At 45.0% G+C, this 17647-nt stretch overlaps 1 pseudogene across 1 annotated transcript in view; it reads right to left on the bottom strand.

Moving 5' to 3' along the window:
• Window positions 1–4742: 4742 nt before the first annotated feature.
• The window catches only part of LOC306740208 (mitogen-activated protein kinase 4-like), a 48462-nt pseudogene continuing 35557 nt past the window's right edge, over window positions 4743–17647 (bottom strand). Inside the window, exons 3-6 of the transcript in view lie at window positions 6674–6752; window positions 6197–6410; window positions 5877–6042; window positions 4743–5693 (exon numbers count right to left, since the gene is read on the bottom strand). The product of the transcript in view is annotated as a mitogen-activated protein kinase 4-like (transcript). The remainder of the gene's footprint in view (window positions 5694–5876; window positions 6043–6196; window positions 6411–6673; window positions 6753–17647) is intronic.

Raw genomic sequence — 17647 nt, 5'->3', positions numbered from 1 at the left:
TGCAACACAGTTCGTCATGTAGTTTAATCAAAGTCATGTGTGTGTAGAGTTGTTGCTGTTACCATATATTTCCACCTCATTGTGCCGTTTCTTGAGTGAACACAGAACAAAAAAGAAATGACTAATAATTCTTACTTCTGTTCAAAAGATATAACATTTATTTGAAGAAAGTATACACAGGATCTCAGCGGTCATAGAAAACCTGGAAAAGTCAGGAAAGGAATTTTAAAATGGTTATTTCCAGGCCTGGAAAAGTCCTTGGAGAAAAAAAAAAAATCATGACGTTCATTTACGATGAGTTTGAAATAATTAATACGCTTTTAAAAGAAAGACGCTCAAAATCCGCTGAAAGATAGTAGCATGAAGACCAAGCAGGGCAGCTGTTCTTGGGTTCTGGTTTGTATTGTCGAACCTAAATCAATGTCTCTTCTGCTGATAAAATGTCCACCTGCCTCAATGGCAGAAAAACTGGGTTAACACAATATGATTTAAGATGAGGATCAGTAGAAACAACGCTACTGACAGTGTTCCAATACTCGGACAGCGCGCGTAAAGACACGTACTTATCCCAGTTAAAGTCCCACGCGTGTCCTGTCGGTGCCGGTGTGTGGCTGGCAGCCAGGTGTCCACGCCGGCTGCGCCGCCTGAAGGACGGTAAATCTGGACCAACGACTGGCCGCCTCTCTCCGCAGCTCACCGAAGTACCCGCGGGAGTCCCCGGCGGCGGCGAGCACCAGGAACGGCAGAGCCTTTTTTACCAGCCAGCAGCAGCGATAGGACAGGTCAGCACAGGAGAGGCAGCATGGGGCGTTTTGTTTGTTTATTTGTTGGTTTGATTATTTTAAGTTACAATAAATAGAAATAAAACCAGACTCCTGCATTGGACCCTGCATTATTTTGGCTGCGTCAATAACATAACCTACGGTGCATCAGTGGCTTTTGATATTGGTTTATTTTCTTTAATTTATATTTATTTATTTGGTTTACGGGACAAATGGCCACTACAGTCTGGTTTAATTCCCTTTTTGGTGGAGTCATCATGTGTGGTTGAATGATTTTAATAAAACTGTCTATCTTTGGTCAAACTTTTCGAGAGACAGCGAGTGCGATCACTGGCAGCGGCGAGTCCGCGGCGAGCGTGTGGCAGGCGTCAGGACAGCGGCGAGTCAGCGGCATGTTATCGGCGAGTTATTGTTGTTTATATAGTTGAGATAGAATATGGGTTGAAATCCACACAGCCCGAGGATACAGAGAGATCTCTCGTGGTGATGGCACCCAACACAGCACTGTGTTGTTGTTGTTTTTACGATATCCGATATGCTCAGTTGATATATATTTCTTTTATTTAGATATAACATTTTTTGTTGTGCTATGGACTGAATTCTCTGCAGGCTTAATAAAGTTACATATAATGTGTGCTCAATGAATTAGTGAATTATAATAAATGATTGTTCAACTTTATTGTTCAACTTTATTTTTGAACTAGTGAATTATAATATCAACTTTATCTCACAATCTTATGACAGTCTTATGTGGCAGTCACATTTTGATAATTATTTCTCCTCAACTGAGTAACCGGATATGAAAGAAAGGAAGGAAAAAGAAAAAAAAATACTAGCTGTGCTATGGACTGAATTCTCTGCAGGCTTAATATGAACAGGCAAAGTTACATATAATGTGTGCTCAATGGATTAGTGAATTATAATAAAGGATTGTTCAACTTTATTGTTCAACTTCATTATCAAACTAGTGAATTATAGTATCAACTTTATCTCCAAATCTTATGAACCTCTCTTAATTGCATGCATTATGACAATTGTTTCTCCTTAACTGAGCAACCGGATATGAAAGAAAGGAAGGAAAAAAAAAAAAAAAAAAAAAAAAAGAAAAAAAAACTAGCTGGAGTACAGTTAACCTGCACTCCAACACGGCCTAACACAGCTGTAGTGCAGCCACCAGGACACACTGATCGCACTTGCATCCCGCGCACATGTCTGATTTTGCAGGACCTCCGATATACCGGACAGGTACCTGGGTTTCGAACCCGGAGCTCTCGTGGGTCAAGCGGACCACGTATCCATTTAACCACCGTGTTAGACAAATATATATGCGTAGATGTTCATATTTATCTTAGTTTTAGTGGTTTTGTTAAAACCCCTTGTTGACGGTTGTCGCGAATTTGCATCAAACCTCTTCCGGTCTTAATGCAGCCAAGGTGACGTGCGTATCCCTCTATCGCCTGTTGCTGCATTGTTTACACATACCAAGGATCGTATTGGATGAATTTTGCCGGCATTTTGTGGGCGGAGCGGAAACTACATCCGGTTTACGAAACCGGAAGTCAAGTCCTCAGACCTCATGGATTTTCGCGACAGAATCCGGTGTCATCCTCAAAATATATATATATATAAATGCAATGTCTGCCCTTTATTTTTTGGCAGAACAAAATGGACACAACCACTTTCTATGGGAAGCGAGCTGGTGGACTTCAAATCAGGCTTCCACTGAGTTTTGTTTTGTATTTACTGTATTCACATATTAAAAATGTAATAAAAAGTGCAATGTTAAAAATTCAATGTTTCAAACTGCTTTTGATAAATAATCTACATACCTGACATTGGAAAATGTGTTCATTTACTATTATACCCAATTATACCTAATGTGCCTAATGTCGCTAATTTGCATCATATCTAAATGTTCATCTATTCTATGTGCTATATTAAAATGTACAATCTCCACTTAATTTAGCATCTGTATGAAAGCAAAAAACACAAATAATTATTTAATATAATTGCAAATAAATTCAGTCAATAAGGGGTTAAAGGATTGTTCAACTTTAATTATAACTTTTTATATTTTATTGTATACTATTTAAATTATAACTTTTACAAATGATAAATGAACATTCATTATCCTCCTATCTGTCAACCATTTGGACTTTTTCTCCCCTCACAACCTATATTAAGATGTTTTGCCTTTTTGTTGTTTTGTTTGTGCAAAACAAACAAAAAGAAAAACAGTGCACCAGAGAAGAGTGACGCGAGATTATATCATTGTTTGCTATACAGGAGAAGGCATTGGAGGTCTGGTTTGAATTGGTCCTCACCTCAGATTTCACAATGCATTGGTGTATCTTTGCCGCAAATTGGCTACATGACAAGGGTCGGGGTGGATTACCAACCTGGCGAAGTGTGCAAACTGCTTAAGGTTTACAGACCTATTCTGCGTTTCAGTTGGTTTTGTGGTAATTTGGTGTATTACTTTTGTTTAGGAATATACCACTAAAGTACAATATCATGCATGATGTGTTGTGGATCATTTCAAACTCAAGCTTAAACAGTTTTTATAGAGGGATCAATCATGTGGGCATTCATGAGTCATTTTCATTGGGTTATTGCACTTTTATTGTATTTCTCTTTGTGCACTGTGCAAAGCCTGATGCACACGCCTACAGCCTACATCTGCTCATAACTCTGACTGTATCTTCTCCCTGGTTCCGTTACCTTGACGGGGAGACTTCGCATGTCAGAATAAATACCATTCTGAGGGTCTGCTGTCTTCCACGCTGGATAGAAAAATAATTCAAAATACATGTTTTGGTTATTTGGTTAGCATTGAGGAGTTTGGAGTACAAATCACTTCCCATAAAGGTTGTGAAGCATCCACTTTCTCCAAAATATAGGCTACTGTTGTTAGCGTTATAGCTTTCTGTGGCTAACAATTAAGTGAGCAAAATTGTGACAGATATCTGACTGTCTACTACGGAGAGGATAGTATCTTTTCGCCAAATGTAAAGCAGATGATGACCTTGGTATCAGGATAGGAAACCATTTGAAGTAAACAAGAGCATAAACTATTCTGATAGAGCATTCCACATTTAAACGAAATACAACTCACTCCAAATAAACAGAAATTGTATCCGAACATTCAGCAAAGAATACTTAAACACAATACCATTATTAATGTGGGAATTATACTATATCATTAAATATAACAACAGTTGTATACAAGTTTACAAGGCATGTAGCCGTGATGGAGCTCATAAGTCACTGCAGGACTGATATAAAATCCTCATGGTTCAGCAGCTCGCATAATGGTACTGATTGTTTTCGGTTTATACATTGAGAGAAATTTGGAAAAAGCATTGTCCGTGTCATTATCATTATTCGGTAAACATCACCATTGGAAGACTGTCTGACATTTTGAAAGATTTGCTGACTGACTGACAGCAAGGGATCTTTAGAAACACAAATCTAACGCACACTTAAAACCAGCTAAGTGATCTCTCCCCATGTGTTACTGTTATGCAGTCTAACATAGCCTTTATAACTCTTGTTATAGGCAGATAGGCAGATGTTTGTGTCACAGAATGAGTAGCTATCGAGTCAAGGTCTGACCCACCTTTAAGGTGCCAAATGACCGCAAACCACTAATACCATAATCATCAATTAGAAAAGTATTTCTAAATATTCTCACGTCGAACAAATCCTAGATATTTGCAATGCTAAGCATGGTTAATTATGTTGAATCCAAATGCTTTCTGACCTCGTATTGCAAAGCTACAGGATTGTTGGATTAGTCGCCGTGTGTAGCGTGTCATTGCAATAGTGACATAACGACTGCTAACACTGAGGTCTAATGCTGAAGCAGCATATTCACCCGCGAAAACCCCTAAAGCACTATAGCATTTGGAAGTGCTACCCATCATGAGCGCCACACTGTGGTGGACTTGAAGTTGAACATCAAGAGTTGGGAGTCTGTGGTGGTGGAGTCCTGTGCTCTGGAAGCCTGGGCACCATTCGGTTAATATTCGGCTGTTTGCTTTCTTCCCTCCATCCTCCCTCCTTTCCTCTCTTCCCTTCTGCTTTCTCCTTATTCTGCCTGCACAGCTTCAGCGCTCGGGATATGAACACGTCCAGGTCGAACAGCCGCTCTTTTTGCTTGACAGGAAGTGACTCCACCAAGGAGTCGTCATTTACTGGCTGAGAAATGGAGGAAGTCGAGGAAAGGGGTTGAGACTCTGAGGAAGGAAAAAGTGGCGAGTTGGGGGGTGACGCTGTTTGAGGTGACGGAGGAGAAAGCGGAGAGGTGGGAGATGAGGGGAGAAGCGAGGGAAGGGCATTACAGGGACACATGACAGGCTGAAGTGAGCTCAGTCTGTCTTCGTCATATTCATCTGACGGTTGCCGCACAACTTCCGTGTAGTGGAAGACTGGAGTTGGGAGGTCAGTTGGGGAGAGAGGGAGAGGGGGAGAGGAGGTGAAGCAGGAGAGGGAACGCGGCTCCAAAGAAGCACTGGGACTGGGTGAGTGCAGGCGAGACTGGGTGCTCTCAACCCAGCGAGAGATCTCCTGGAATAAATCCCCCGTCTCTTCCTCTTCTATTTCCTCCTCCTTCATCTCTCCCAGGTCCTCCACGCTGCTACCAATGGACTCAGCAGGCACAGGGAGGCTGCCAGTGTTACGCTTCCACTGAGAGAGATCCAGGATCAGCTTAGGCTCTGAGTAGTGTTGAGGCTTGCCCTCCCTCCAGGCAATTTTGTCCAGATACGAAGGAGAGCCCACTTTGTAGTCACAGGAGCGGCCACAGTCCAGTTCCCCGTACGCCAAACCACAGGCGCGTTCCAGAGAGGAGTGAGAGTTTTCCAGGAAACGTTCAGCTGAGCTGCTGTGGGAATACTTACGTGGGTCGACCTGTAGTGGGGATGGAGAAGGTGAAAAAAAAGGTGAGGAGGACATATGCATGTTGTGTGTTTAAGTGCTTTGACTCATTCTAGTTTGTTACTAGTATCGAATAAGTATTCTTTATATTAAAAAAAGATAATGATTAGGTAAGTTAATCGGTATGGGGGGAAATAACAAAGCTTATTATCCAACCTGCGCCTCCTCTAACAGTGCGGTGGAACTGGCCCGGGGGTCTCTCTGCACCTCCTCATCCTCTGTCGTGTCTCCCAGGTCAGAAGTCACGTGGCCAGGGGGCATGCAGTGTCACCTCCCGCCTGACTGCTGCCAGGACACGTCTGTTGATGAGCTGTTCTCGTACCTGCAGACGGGCAGAAATTAAGTATTAATATTAATCTTATAATAACTTGGATGTGCAGTTTATTCAATCGAATATGATGATTTACTGTATAATAGGTGTCTCATTGTGCTTTGCGAGACTTTTCTGTTCCAGCAAACAACAACAATCTACACACCTCTCCCAGTGGATGCTGGAGGCCTGACTGTTGCTGAGGCACTGCTCGGTGACGAGGCTGTCCTCCAGTTCGTCCTCGATGCGGAAGGGATGCGATGAGGTGGGTTCGTCCTCCGCACAGGAGTACTGCTGGAGGAACGGGTGGGATAGCGCCGCTTCAGCTATCAGCCGATCCATGGGGTTAAAGGTCAAGATGCGCTCAAGGAAGTCCACAGCTGAGAGGAGAAGGAAAAGGGGATCAGTGGGGGAGAAAGAGGAGGAGGAGACAAAATGTGTGTCCATGAAGTAATAATGCACCATCTTCTCTCAGTGCTAAATTATATGTGTTAGACCTCCAAACCTCTCCAGCCTACCCCATCATCTGTTTATCGTTCACAGCTAAAAGAAGCTGCTGTCTTCTGTATCTTTTTCACTCTTATTGTTCTATTTCATACTGCTTGAAATTACTCTTTTTAACCACTCAATTCCCTCTGCTCACCCTGAGCATCCACTTCAGGAAGCAATTCAGAAAAGGGCTTCTTGACTTTCCATCCATGACTGACATATGAAGGCATCACCTGGAAAAAGGATGACAGCGTGGGTTGAAATATGTGCAGAATTCTGCTGTCTTTTTTTCTTTTTTTGTACATTTCAAGACACTCCACTTTAGTTAACTTGAATATGCTCACTATAAAGCGTATTCTAGTTGAAAGCAAAACACAGAAAGCCCCCTGATGGAAAAGACTTAGCGCACACTTAATCTTATCTGTCGACTGAATCTTTTTCAGTCTGACGCTGAAAAATATTACATGACAATGACACCCTGCTCCATATTTAAATGATCAGTTTGCAGACATAGGACAAGCAGCAGCCGCTGAGGCGTCACCTGTAGCAGGTCCTGCCTGTCCTCTTCTCTCAAGCCAGCTGCATCTGCTCCAGCTCGTGAGGCGAGGCGTAAAGGGTGTTTAGGGGAACATAGACAGGCTACTGTTGGCCGTAGCCTACGCCAAAACAACAGCAAAACCCCGTGAAAGCCTCTCAACCAGCTTCACGTCTGCTCCGGGTCATAGACTCTGCTCCGAACGGCTCGTAACACAACACCACACAACACAACAACATCCTCGCTCTCCAATCACAGACACGCTTCACAGCTACCAGCTCATGAGACGTTCACTGACATCCTGAACATAACATTTATAACACAACATTTCCCTCAGTCCGTTACAATATAATGTGTGCTCAATGAATTAGTGAATTATAATAAAGGATTGTTCAACTTTATTGTTCAACTTTATTTTTGAACTAGTGAATTGTAAAATTAACTTTATCTCACAATCTTATGACAGTCTTATGTGGCAGTCACATTTTGAGAATCATTTCTCCTCAACTGAGTAACCGGATATGAAAGAAAGGAGGAAGGGAAAAAAAAAAAACTAGCTGGAGTACAGTTAACCTGCACTCCAACACGGCCTAACACAGCTGTAGTGCAGCCACCAGGACACACTGATCGCACTTGCATCCCGCGCACATGTCTGATTTTGCAGGACCTCCGATATACCGGACAGGTACCTGGGTTTCGAACCCGGAGCTCTCGTGGGTCAAGCGGACCACGTATCCATTTAACCACCGTGTTAGACAAATATATATACGAAGATGTTCATATTTATCTTAGTTTTAGTGGTTTTGTTAAAACCCCTTGTTGACGGTTGTCGCGAATTTGCATCAAACCTCTTCCGGTCTTAATGCAGCCAAGGTGACGTGCGTATCCCTCTATCGCCTGTTGCTGCATTGTTTACACATACCAAGGATCGTATTGGATGAATTTTGCCGGCATTTTGTGGGCGGAGCGGAAACTACATCCGGTTGACGAAACCGGAAGTCAAGTCCTCAGACCTCATGGATTTTCGCGACAGAATCCGGTGTCATCCTCAAAATATATATATATATATAAATGCAATGTCTGCCCTTTATTTTTTGGCAGAACAAAATGGACACAACCACTTTCTATGGGAAGCGAGCTGGTGGACTTCAAATCAGGCTTCCACTGAGTTTTGTTTGGTATTTACTGTATTCACATATTAAAAATGTAATAAAAAGTGCAATGTTAAAAATTCAATGTTTCAAACTGCTTTTGATAAATAATCTACATACCTGACATTGGAAAATGTGTTCATTTACTATTATGCCCAATTATACCTAATGTGCCTAATGTCGCTAATTTGCATCATACCTAAATTTTCATCTATTCTATGTGCTATATTAAAATTTACAATCTCCACTTAATTTAGCATCTGTATGAAAGCAAAAAACACAAATAATTGTTTAATATAATTGCAAATAAATTCAGTCAATAAGGGGTTAAAGGATTGTTCAACTTTAATTATAACTTTTTATATTTTATTGTATACTATTTAAATTATAACTTTTACAAATGATAAATGAACATTCATTATCCTCCTATCTGTCAACCATTTGGACTTTTTCTCCCCTCACAACCTATATAAAGATGTTTTGCCTTTTTGTTGTTTTGTTTGTGCAAAACAAACAAAAAGAAAAACAGTGCACCAGAGAAGAGTGACGCAAGATTATATCATTGTTTGCTATACAGGAGAAGGCATTGGAGGTCTGGTTTGAATTGGTCCTCACCTCAGATTTCACAATGCATTGGTGTATCTTTGCCGCAAATTGGCTACATGACAAGGGTCGGGGTGGATTACCAACCTGGCGAAGTGTGCAAACTGCTTCAGGTTTACAGACCTATTCTGCGTTTCAGTTGGTTTTGTGGTAATTTGGTTTATTACTTTTGTTTAGGAATATACCACTAAAGTACAATATCATGCATGATGTGGATCATTTCAAACTCAAGCTTACACAGTTTTTATAGAGGGATCAATCATGTGGGCATTCATGAGTCATTTTCATTGAGTTATTGCACTTTTATTGTATTTCTCTTTGTGCACTGTGCTGTTTTGTATGTGTTTATGAATATTTACATTCATCAATTACAACATATCCTTGAATAAATAATTACAGCAATATGTCTTATCTGAATTGAGAAATACACCAGCAATAGAGAATGTGAAGTCAAATAATAGTTTAAGTAATGTTTTATTAATTCTTCAGCAAAAACAGAAACTGCAAAAAGAGATATTATCAATCAATATATTGTATACCTTAGAGCAGGGGTGGCCAACCAGTCAGAGACTAAGAGCCACATTTTTTACTGTGTTACTGCAAAGAGCCACATCATACCCCCCCCCCCCCCCCCCCCCCCCCCCCCCCCCCGTGAGCCAAATTGAAATGTCTCTGTTACTACGACATAAATCCATTTAATTTAGGGTTAAGAAACCAACATTACTCTATCAAAGATCAAACTTAAAACAGATGAAAATAACAAAGTCAAAGATTAAACACACGTTATTATATTAACTTTGTTCAAAGCTTTTTTGTCACAGTTGAGAAGGACATAACTCTAAGAACATGCATGTGGTCTGGGGCAGTGGTTTAACTGATCTGGCTGCAGGACCCACCATCACCCTGAATGACAAGCCGCGACCAAAGCGAGGAACATTTTCAACTTCTCAATTTGATTTAATGAAAATATGGCACCTAGGTTTGAACCTGAGATAGTATCACAGTATGCCAAACACAGAAATATTCCCTTTCACACTCAATTAAAAACCCAAAAGTGCTTCTTAAGGATACAAGGTAATACAACACACATAATAATGTTATAACTTCAGCCTTTTTGAACATAACAAAAAAAAGGTTGGGAATGAAGCAAACTATCACAAATAGTCCGATGTGTAAACTCACGCAAGTAAAGTGTGTTGTGAATGCAGCATTGAGGAGTGTGTGAATATTCAATTCAATTCAGTTTATTTTATATAGCCCAAAATCACAAATTAAAATGTGCAATCTGTACAAATAACATTCTGTCCCGGGACCTCACATCAGATCAGGAAAAACTCCCCAAATAAAGATAGTAAAAACCATTTCACAGGGAAAACAGGAAGAACCCTTCAGGAGAGCAACAGAGGAGGATCCCTCTCCCCGGATGAACAGAAGCAATAGATGTCATGTGACCAGAATGAACAACGTAACAGAGTTACAACACATGACATCAATATGACTGAAATTGAATAAATTGCACTCTGCCGCATTAAAAAATCCCTTCAAAATAAAAGCACAGGATTTTTTATTTTTTTTGCCCATGTAAAATGACCGTCCTGACGGACTGAAAACGTGTCCGCGAAAGACTGAAAACGTGTCCGCGAATGACTGAAAACGGGTCCGCGAATGACTGAAAACGGGTCCGCAAATGACTGAAAACGGGTCCGCGATTTCATGGCTTTCAAGCCGTCGCGCCTTGATTTCGACACCAGTGGTCTAAAGTATTTGCAAAATCAATAAAAAGATAAAAAAATAAAATAAAAAAAAAACTTCGATATGAACGCAAGAGCCGCATGAAACCAGGCAATGATCCGCATGCGGCTCGGGAGCCGCGGGTTGGCCAGGCCTGCCTTAGAGGTATACAATATTAATACAAATCAGTAGGGCTGCAACTAACGATTATTTTAATAATCGATTAATCGGTTGATTATTTTTTCGATTAATCGATGAATCGGATAAAAAAATGTTTTTTATCAAAAAAGCATTCATTTCCAACCCTTTATTCAAAAACAGAAGTGACAGTGCAAAACATCTTCAGAAAGTGCACAAACAGGTTGCTCCTTGAACATCCCTGAGCTGTTAATTAAAACAACAAAATGGACTAACACTAAAAACATACACATCTATGCTTTACATCTGCCAAATGTGAGCCCTATTTACTGTAATTATTCCCTCCAGAGGCTGCATTTACATACCCTGCTTTATCAATATGTATGAAATACTGGGACAGTAGGAAGCTGTACTGCTCCATATAGAGCGTCCTCTTCCTTAAACTCTTTCATTCTGGGTCTCTTATGACCACGACGTCACGTTGTTGGCTAAGCCCGACTACGTGATTTGCTTCATTCTACTTTGAGTAAAAAAAAAAAAAAAACCTGCAGCCAGATCCGCCGGTGTGCCGGTTTAACGTTAACGAGTGACAGCGTTTTTTTACAAGCAAAACTGAACTGTAACGGAACATAACGTAACTTTAACGACAATACACAACCAAACACGTTAGCTAACGCGATAGCAAGCTGACTAGCTTCCATTAAAAACAAGTTTGAGGAACATGAAGACGCTGATTGGCCAAGACTCGACTTGTCAAAGATCTTCTATTTTTGAGAACATCACGACCTCAGCTTTTCTCGTGTCTCACTCCAATCTCAGAAACGCTGGCCGGCCAGTTGCTCTGCTCCGCTCTTTTTTTCTTCTCCGCGACTTATTACCCGGCGTAATAATCGCGCGACACAACGAATCGATAATGAAATTCGTTGCCAACACTTTTGATAATCAATTTTTATCGATTCGTTGTTGCAGCCCTACAAATCAGCATTGACAACATTGGAGTTTCATTTGTCACTGAGGAAAAAACTGTATTTCTGAATGTGCTAGTAACTCTAATGCGCTTCATGTCTATTGTGAATATAAAATAATATACCTGGCTTTGCTATCGTTGCAAATATGGCTCATCCTATGTTGTGATGATCTGCTCACAACCGGTGAATGTTACCTACACGGACGGTGCAAATATTGTGGGTGTCGAGCGTTTGAGAGCAACTTCAAATGAACCAAACAGCTTGTAGTGACAAGAGAAAGAGGCGTCAGGAGGTTCCCCCATCATCATCTCCCCTGGCGTCCGGATTTCTCTGCCGAGCATGAGAAGGGCAGGAGAGCAGGAAGTGGAGTCCTGCACAGCAGACCTGTAAGCCATCAGTACAAGAGGCACGTGGTCGTCCCAGTCGCGTTGATGTTTAGCTGCCACTATGGCCAGCTGCTGTGCCAGCGTGCGGTTGAATCTCTCGACCAGCCCATCGCTCTGTGGATGGAGGGGTGTAGTGCGGGTCTTGTGGGATCCCAGTTTGTCACACATGGCGGCGAAGACACGGGACTCAAAGTTTCTGCCCTGATCTGTGTGGATGACTTCAGGGGCCCCAAATCTGCTGAACATTCCCCCCACCAGAGCATCCACAATCGTCTCCGCATCCTGGTTCGGCATGCAGTAAGCTTCGAGCCACTTAGAAAAATAGTCCATGGCAGTGAGGATGTAACGGTTGCCCCTCTCTGAGTGAGGAAACGGTCCAAGAACATCAATCCCCACCCTCTCCTTGGGACACCCAGCTGGAAACTGCTGGAGCTGGGCATGAGATCTGTCTGCAGGGCCTTTCTTCGCTGTGAAGCTGTCGCAGCGGCGGCAGTAGTCCTCCACATGCCGCCTATGTTGGCCCCAGTAGAACCCCTGGCGGAGGCGATGGAGGGTCTTCGTAACGCCGAAGTGACCAGATCCCGGAGCTCCATGCATTGACCGGAGCACTGTCTCTCTCAGAGCCCTGGGCACCACCACTTGCAACTGTGTCTCTCCAGTCGCCGGCTCTTTCCACCCCCCTGCAGTACACCATCACGCAGTCGCAGGGCTTGAAAAATTGACCAGAGTCCCTTTGTGGCTCGAGAACACATGGTAACCTCTCCCCAAGGTGGTCGCTGTTGGGATCCCACCCAAGCGAGCACTGGCCTTATGTTGACATCCTCTTCCTGTTTGCACCCCCACTCTGCTGCGTCCACAGCTGTCAGTCCATGGCCTGCTGGCGTGCCCACCGGTCCCACGGCAGCACATTTCACATCAGGTTGCAGCTGCTCTTCTTCCTGCGCCTCTCTTTTCTCACAGTAGTTGCAGCCATCAGCGCTGCAAGGCCGGCGTGAAAGCGCGTCAGCATTTCCGTGGCATGCCCCCGGTCTGTGGACCACAGTGAAATCATACGCCTGTAGCTCCTCAATCCAGCGTGCCAGCTGGCCTTCTGGCTCCTTAAAAGACATGAGCCACTTTAAGGCAGAGTGGTCGGTCCGGACTGTGAAGTGGAGGGCCCCAAGTTAATATCTGAAATGTCGGATGGCACAGACCATAGCAAGCAGCTCCCGTCTCGTGACACAGTAGCTGCGTTCAGCCTTGTTAAACTGTCTGCTGTGATACGCCACCACTCTCTCTCCTTCAGGAGTTACTTGGGCCAGCACAGCACCTGCGCCTGCATTACTGGCGTCCGTGTCGAGGATAAAGGCTGGGTGGGGTCAGGCGGTGAGAGGACTGGGGCCTCCACGAGGGCTCTCTGCAGTGAAGTGAAAGCTGCATGGCACTCCTCTGTCCAATCAAACACCACCCCTTTTTGCAGCAGGCGGAACAGTGGTACAGCTATGCAGGAAAAACCCCTCACAAACTTTCTATAGTAGGAGGCCAGGCCCAGGAAGCTTTTCAGGTCCTGCACAGTGCTGGGGGTAGGCCAATCCTTCACCGTCTGCACTTTATCATCCATGGTGCCGACACCGCCACCCCCAAACTTGTGCCCCAGAAATGTGACCTCCCGTTGCATGAAGGAGCATTTCTGTGGGTGCAGCTTTAGACCTGCTGCTGCCACTCTCTCCAGCACCCGCCTCAGGGCCTCGAGAGCCGCCTGGAAGGAGTCACCATGCACCAGTATGTCGTCCAGGTACACAACACACTCCTGCCGAGGGATACCCGCGAGTACCCTGTACATTAGTCTCTCGAACGTGGCAGGAGCATTGCAGAGGCCAAACGGAAGGACTTTAAACTGCCACAAGCCCCCGTTAGTGATGAAGGCAGTTTTGGCCCTAGCTTCAGGGCTGAGAGGGACCTGCCAATACCCGCTCCGCAGGTCCAAAGAGGAGCACCAGGCTGACCCTACCACCGTGTCGAGGGCCTCGTCGATGTGTGGAAGGGGGCAGGAGTCCTTTTTTGTCACTTTGTTGAGGGCCCTGAAGTCCACACAGAAACGCCACGCCTCCTTCTGCTTTTTGGGGACCATGACGATCGCCGAGGCCCAGGGGCTGGTGGAAGGCTCGATGATTCCCGCTCGCTGCATCTCTTGCAGGGCTTTGTCCTGCCTGGCCAGTGAGTGGCGTCGAGGTCTCATCCTAATCGGCCGTGCATCTCCTGTTTCGATGTAATGCTGGATGAGATCTGTGCGGCCCACATCGTCCTCCGACATTGAAAAACAGTCCTTGAACTCAAGAAGCAGCTGCCACAACAGATCTTGTTCGCTAGGAGTCAGACCACCACAGTTTGTCTGCCAGACCTCCCTCACTGCCAAGACTCTTTCACGGTCGTCACATGGAGAGGCGTTTGTTACCTGTGTGTGTGGACTTGCAGCTGGCTGGACAGAGGCTGGGGATGGGTGCAACTCAGCAGCTGGCAGGGTGGAGGGCAGTGTGGGTAGCTCATTTGAAGGGATGCAGCTAGGGGCAGCATAATTTGTTGTCTCAGCCGTCAGTGTGGCAACGGTGTGGGTCGCAACACAGCCAGACTGGGGTGGCTGGCGCCACATCTGGATGACATGGCCATCAGGGAACGTGAGAGTTCCTCTCTTTGTGTTGATGACACAGTCCAAAGCCCCGAGAATATCCAGTCCCAGTGTACAGTCCTCCAGGTTAGCAACCCACACCGGGCAGCGGATAGACTTTTTCCCCAGCCCCAGAGTCACTATTGCTTCCCCAACCATGGGAGTTCGCTCCCCGGTGACTAGGGTTGGGTACCGAGAACCGGTGCCAGTATGGCACCGGTTCCAACACGTCCGGTACCTACCAGACCGAAAAGCAACGCAGATTTCGGTGCCTGAGCTGATTTAAATACTTTTTTTTTTTTTTACACTACTCTGTAAAGTTGCACGGTATATAGATACTAAAAAGGTAGCAAGGTGCCCGCACGCTAAAAACGATTATTAAAATAGCGCGGATCAGAGCACACTTGCTGCTCTGCTCTCTGTCCGCCTGCATGCAGAGCGGAGCTCGAGGGGGCGGGGCTTCCAGCGCTCACACACACACAGTGCGCGCACACAGAGATCGCTGGAGACACGAGCACGAGCTTTTGAACGTCCGTCCTCGGCTTGATGGAACAAATCTCTCCAGTTGATATTACTGATGACGTGTAGTCCAGTAAAGCAGCAGTTTGTAGAATCCAACAGTTTCTGAGTTCTGTTGCACCAGTCCCATCAGGCCACGTTAAGTTAAAAGGTTTGAAGCTGTAGTTTGAAGTGTGTTTTGTATGTACTTATTTATTTATATCTATAGTATACTTTAAACAGTTAATAATATTGTTCAATTTGAAGAAAAAAAATTGCCTTGGCAATAAAAAAGTATCGGTTCAGGCACCGTTTAGGCACCGGTATCGTTTTAAAAGTATCGGTTTAGCACCGCTATCGGAAAAAACCCAAACGATACCAATCCCTACCGGTGACTGACTGCAGTTTCACTATAGTGGGAAAAATGTCAGTTCCATTTGTCACCACATGGGGCCTCACCAGGGTTGCTGATGAACCTGTGTCTACCAGTGCAGAGCAGCATGTCCCTCCAATGGTGAGCGGTGCATACCAACAGTCTCCTATCCAGGATCGACCCAGCACCACAAGTCGCTCTAGTTGACCATCAAAATCCTCCGGTGGTCTGGTTGCCCCTATTTGGTCAGACGGCTGCGTAGCTTCGTTAATTAGAGGGGGCTGGGACAGCGTACCCGGCCCGTTGCCCTTGTTCGCGGTGGAACGGGGGCAATGTCGGACCAGGTGGCCAGGCTGGCCACACCCCCAGCAGACTCTTGGTCTTGGCTTGTCTTGCCTCTCATCTCTCAAAGTGGCAGCCCTCACCAGCTGGGTTCGCTCCCCCACCCAGGCAGGCTGCGCCAACTCCCTTTCCGTCTCACAAGCAGCGCTCCCCTTTGGTGCTTTTTCAACCACTTTACCCATGGCGCCAGCACACAGCATCTCTCTCTCCGTTGCTGACTCCAAAGCCTCCTGGAGAGACCCAGGGTGAGCAAGTAGTGTCTGGATGTGCAGGTCAGCTGGCAGCAGGGCCTGGAGGAAATGGTCTCTAGCTAGCTCGCTCTGAATGGACGGGGGCATGTGGGCGTAGGTGCGGTGAACAAGCCCCTCAATGTCATTAGCGAGCTCCCTTAGCAGCTCCTCTGGCCGTCGCTGTCTGCTGCATAGTTCAGAGCGGAGCAGGCTAGTGGCAGAGCATTGTCCAAATCGTCGCTTTAGAGCCCCAATTAGTGCATCATAATCACTCCTATCATCGGGACTCGGCAGCAGCAGGCTTGATAAAGCGTCACCCGTGAGGCACATCGCTAACTGGAGAGCTTTTACTTCAGTGGACCATCTACTGGCATGGCCTAATAATTCAAATTGTGCATGAAAAGCTTCCCAGTTGGATTTACAGTCATATCTGGGGGTCTTGATTGTGGACGGAATAGTTTCTCTGCGTGTCTCAGTTTGCTCAGTCATGTACATTTCTGCGGCCGCAGTCATTCCTCTACGGCCGCCATTTCCCTCACCGGCGCGGCCCGAGTGGCCAAAGCCAGCCTCCACAGCCATCCTTGTGGTCATTTCTTTTACCCGCTATCGGTGCTCCGTCGTCTGCCAAGCCCCGGCTGCGCCAAATCATTCTCGTTCGTCACTTTCTCCTTCCCGTTTAATCTTGAGACGACTCCCCGACGTCATGTTTCTCACCGTTGACGAGCGTTAGCCACTTAGCTTCTCTGCTGCTAACTCGCGTGGCGATGTTGATGATAGCGAAAGTTTTACTTCTGACACCAAATGTAGCGACCCTGGATCAGGAAAGCTACGAGGTGTATAGGGTGTTTAGGGGAACATAGAACAGGCTACTGTTGGCCGTAGCCTACGCCAAAACAACAGCAAAACCCCGTGAAAGCCTCTCAACCAGCTTCTCGTCTGCTCCGGGTCATAGACTCTGCTCCGAACGGCTCGTAACACAACAACACAACAACATCCTCGCTCTCCAATCACAGACACGCTTCACAGCTACCAGCTCATGAGACGTTCACTGACATCCTGAACATAACATTTATAACACAACATTTCCCTCAGTCCGTTACAATATAATGTGTGCTCAATGAATTAGTGAATTATAATAAAGGATTGTTCAACTTTATTGTTCAACTTTATTTTTGAACTAGTGAATTGTAATATCAACTTTATCTCACAATCTTATGACAGTCTTATGTGGCAGTCACATTTTGAGAATCATTTCTCCTCAACTGAGTAACCGGATATGAAAGAAAGGAGGAAGGAAAACAAAAAACAAAAAAACTAGCTGGAGTACAGTTAACCTGCACTCCAACACGGCCTAACACAGCTGTAGTGCAGCCACCAGGACACACTGATCGCACTTGCATCCCGCGCACATGTCTGATTTTGCAGGACCTCCGATATACCGGACAGGTACCTGGGTTTCGAACCCGGAGCTCTCGTGGGTCAAGCGGACCACGTATCCATTTAACCACCGTGTTAGACAAATATATATA

The sequence above is a fragment of the Taurulus bubalis genome (assembly GCF_910589615.1).
Source record: "Taurulus bubalis genome assembly, chromosome: 8".
NCBI classification, from domain to species: domain Eukaryota; kingdom Metazoa; phylum Chordata; class Actinopteri; order Perciformes; family Cottidae; genus Taurulus; species Taurulus bubalis.
This window is presented reverse-complemented; position numbering and strand designations above follow the sequence as displayed.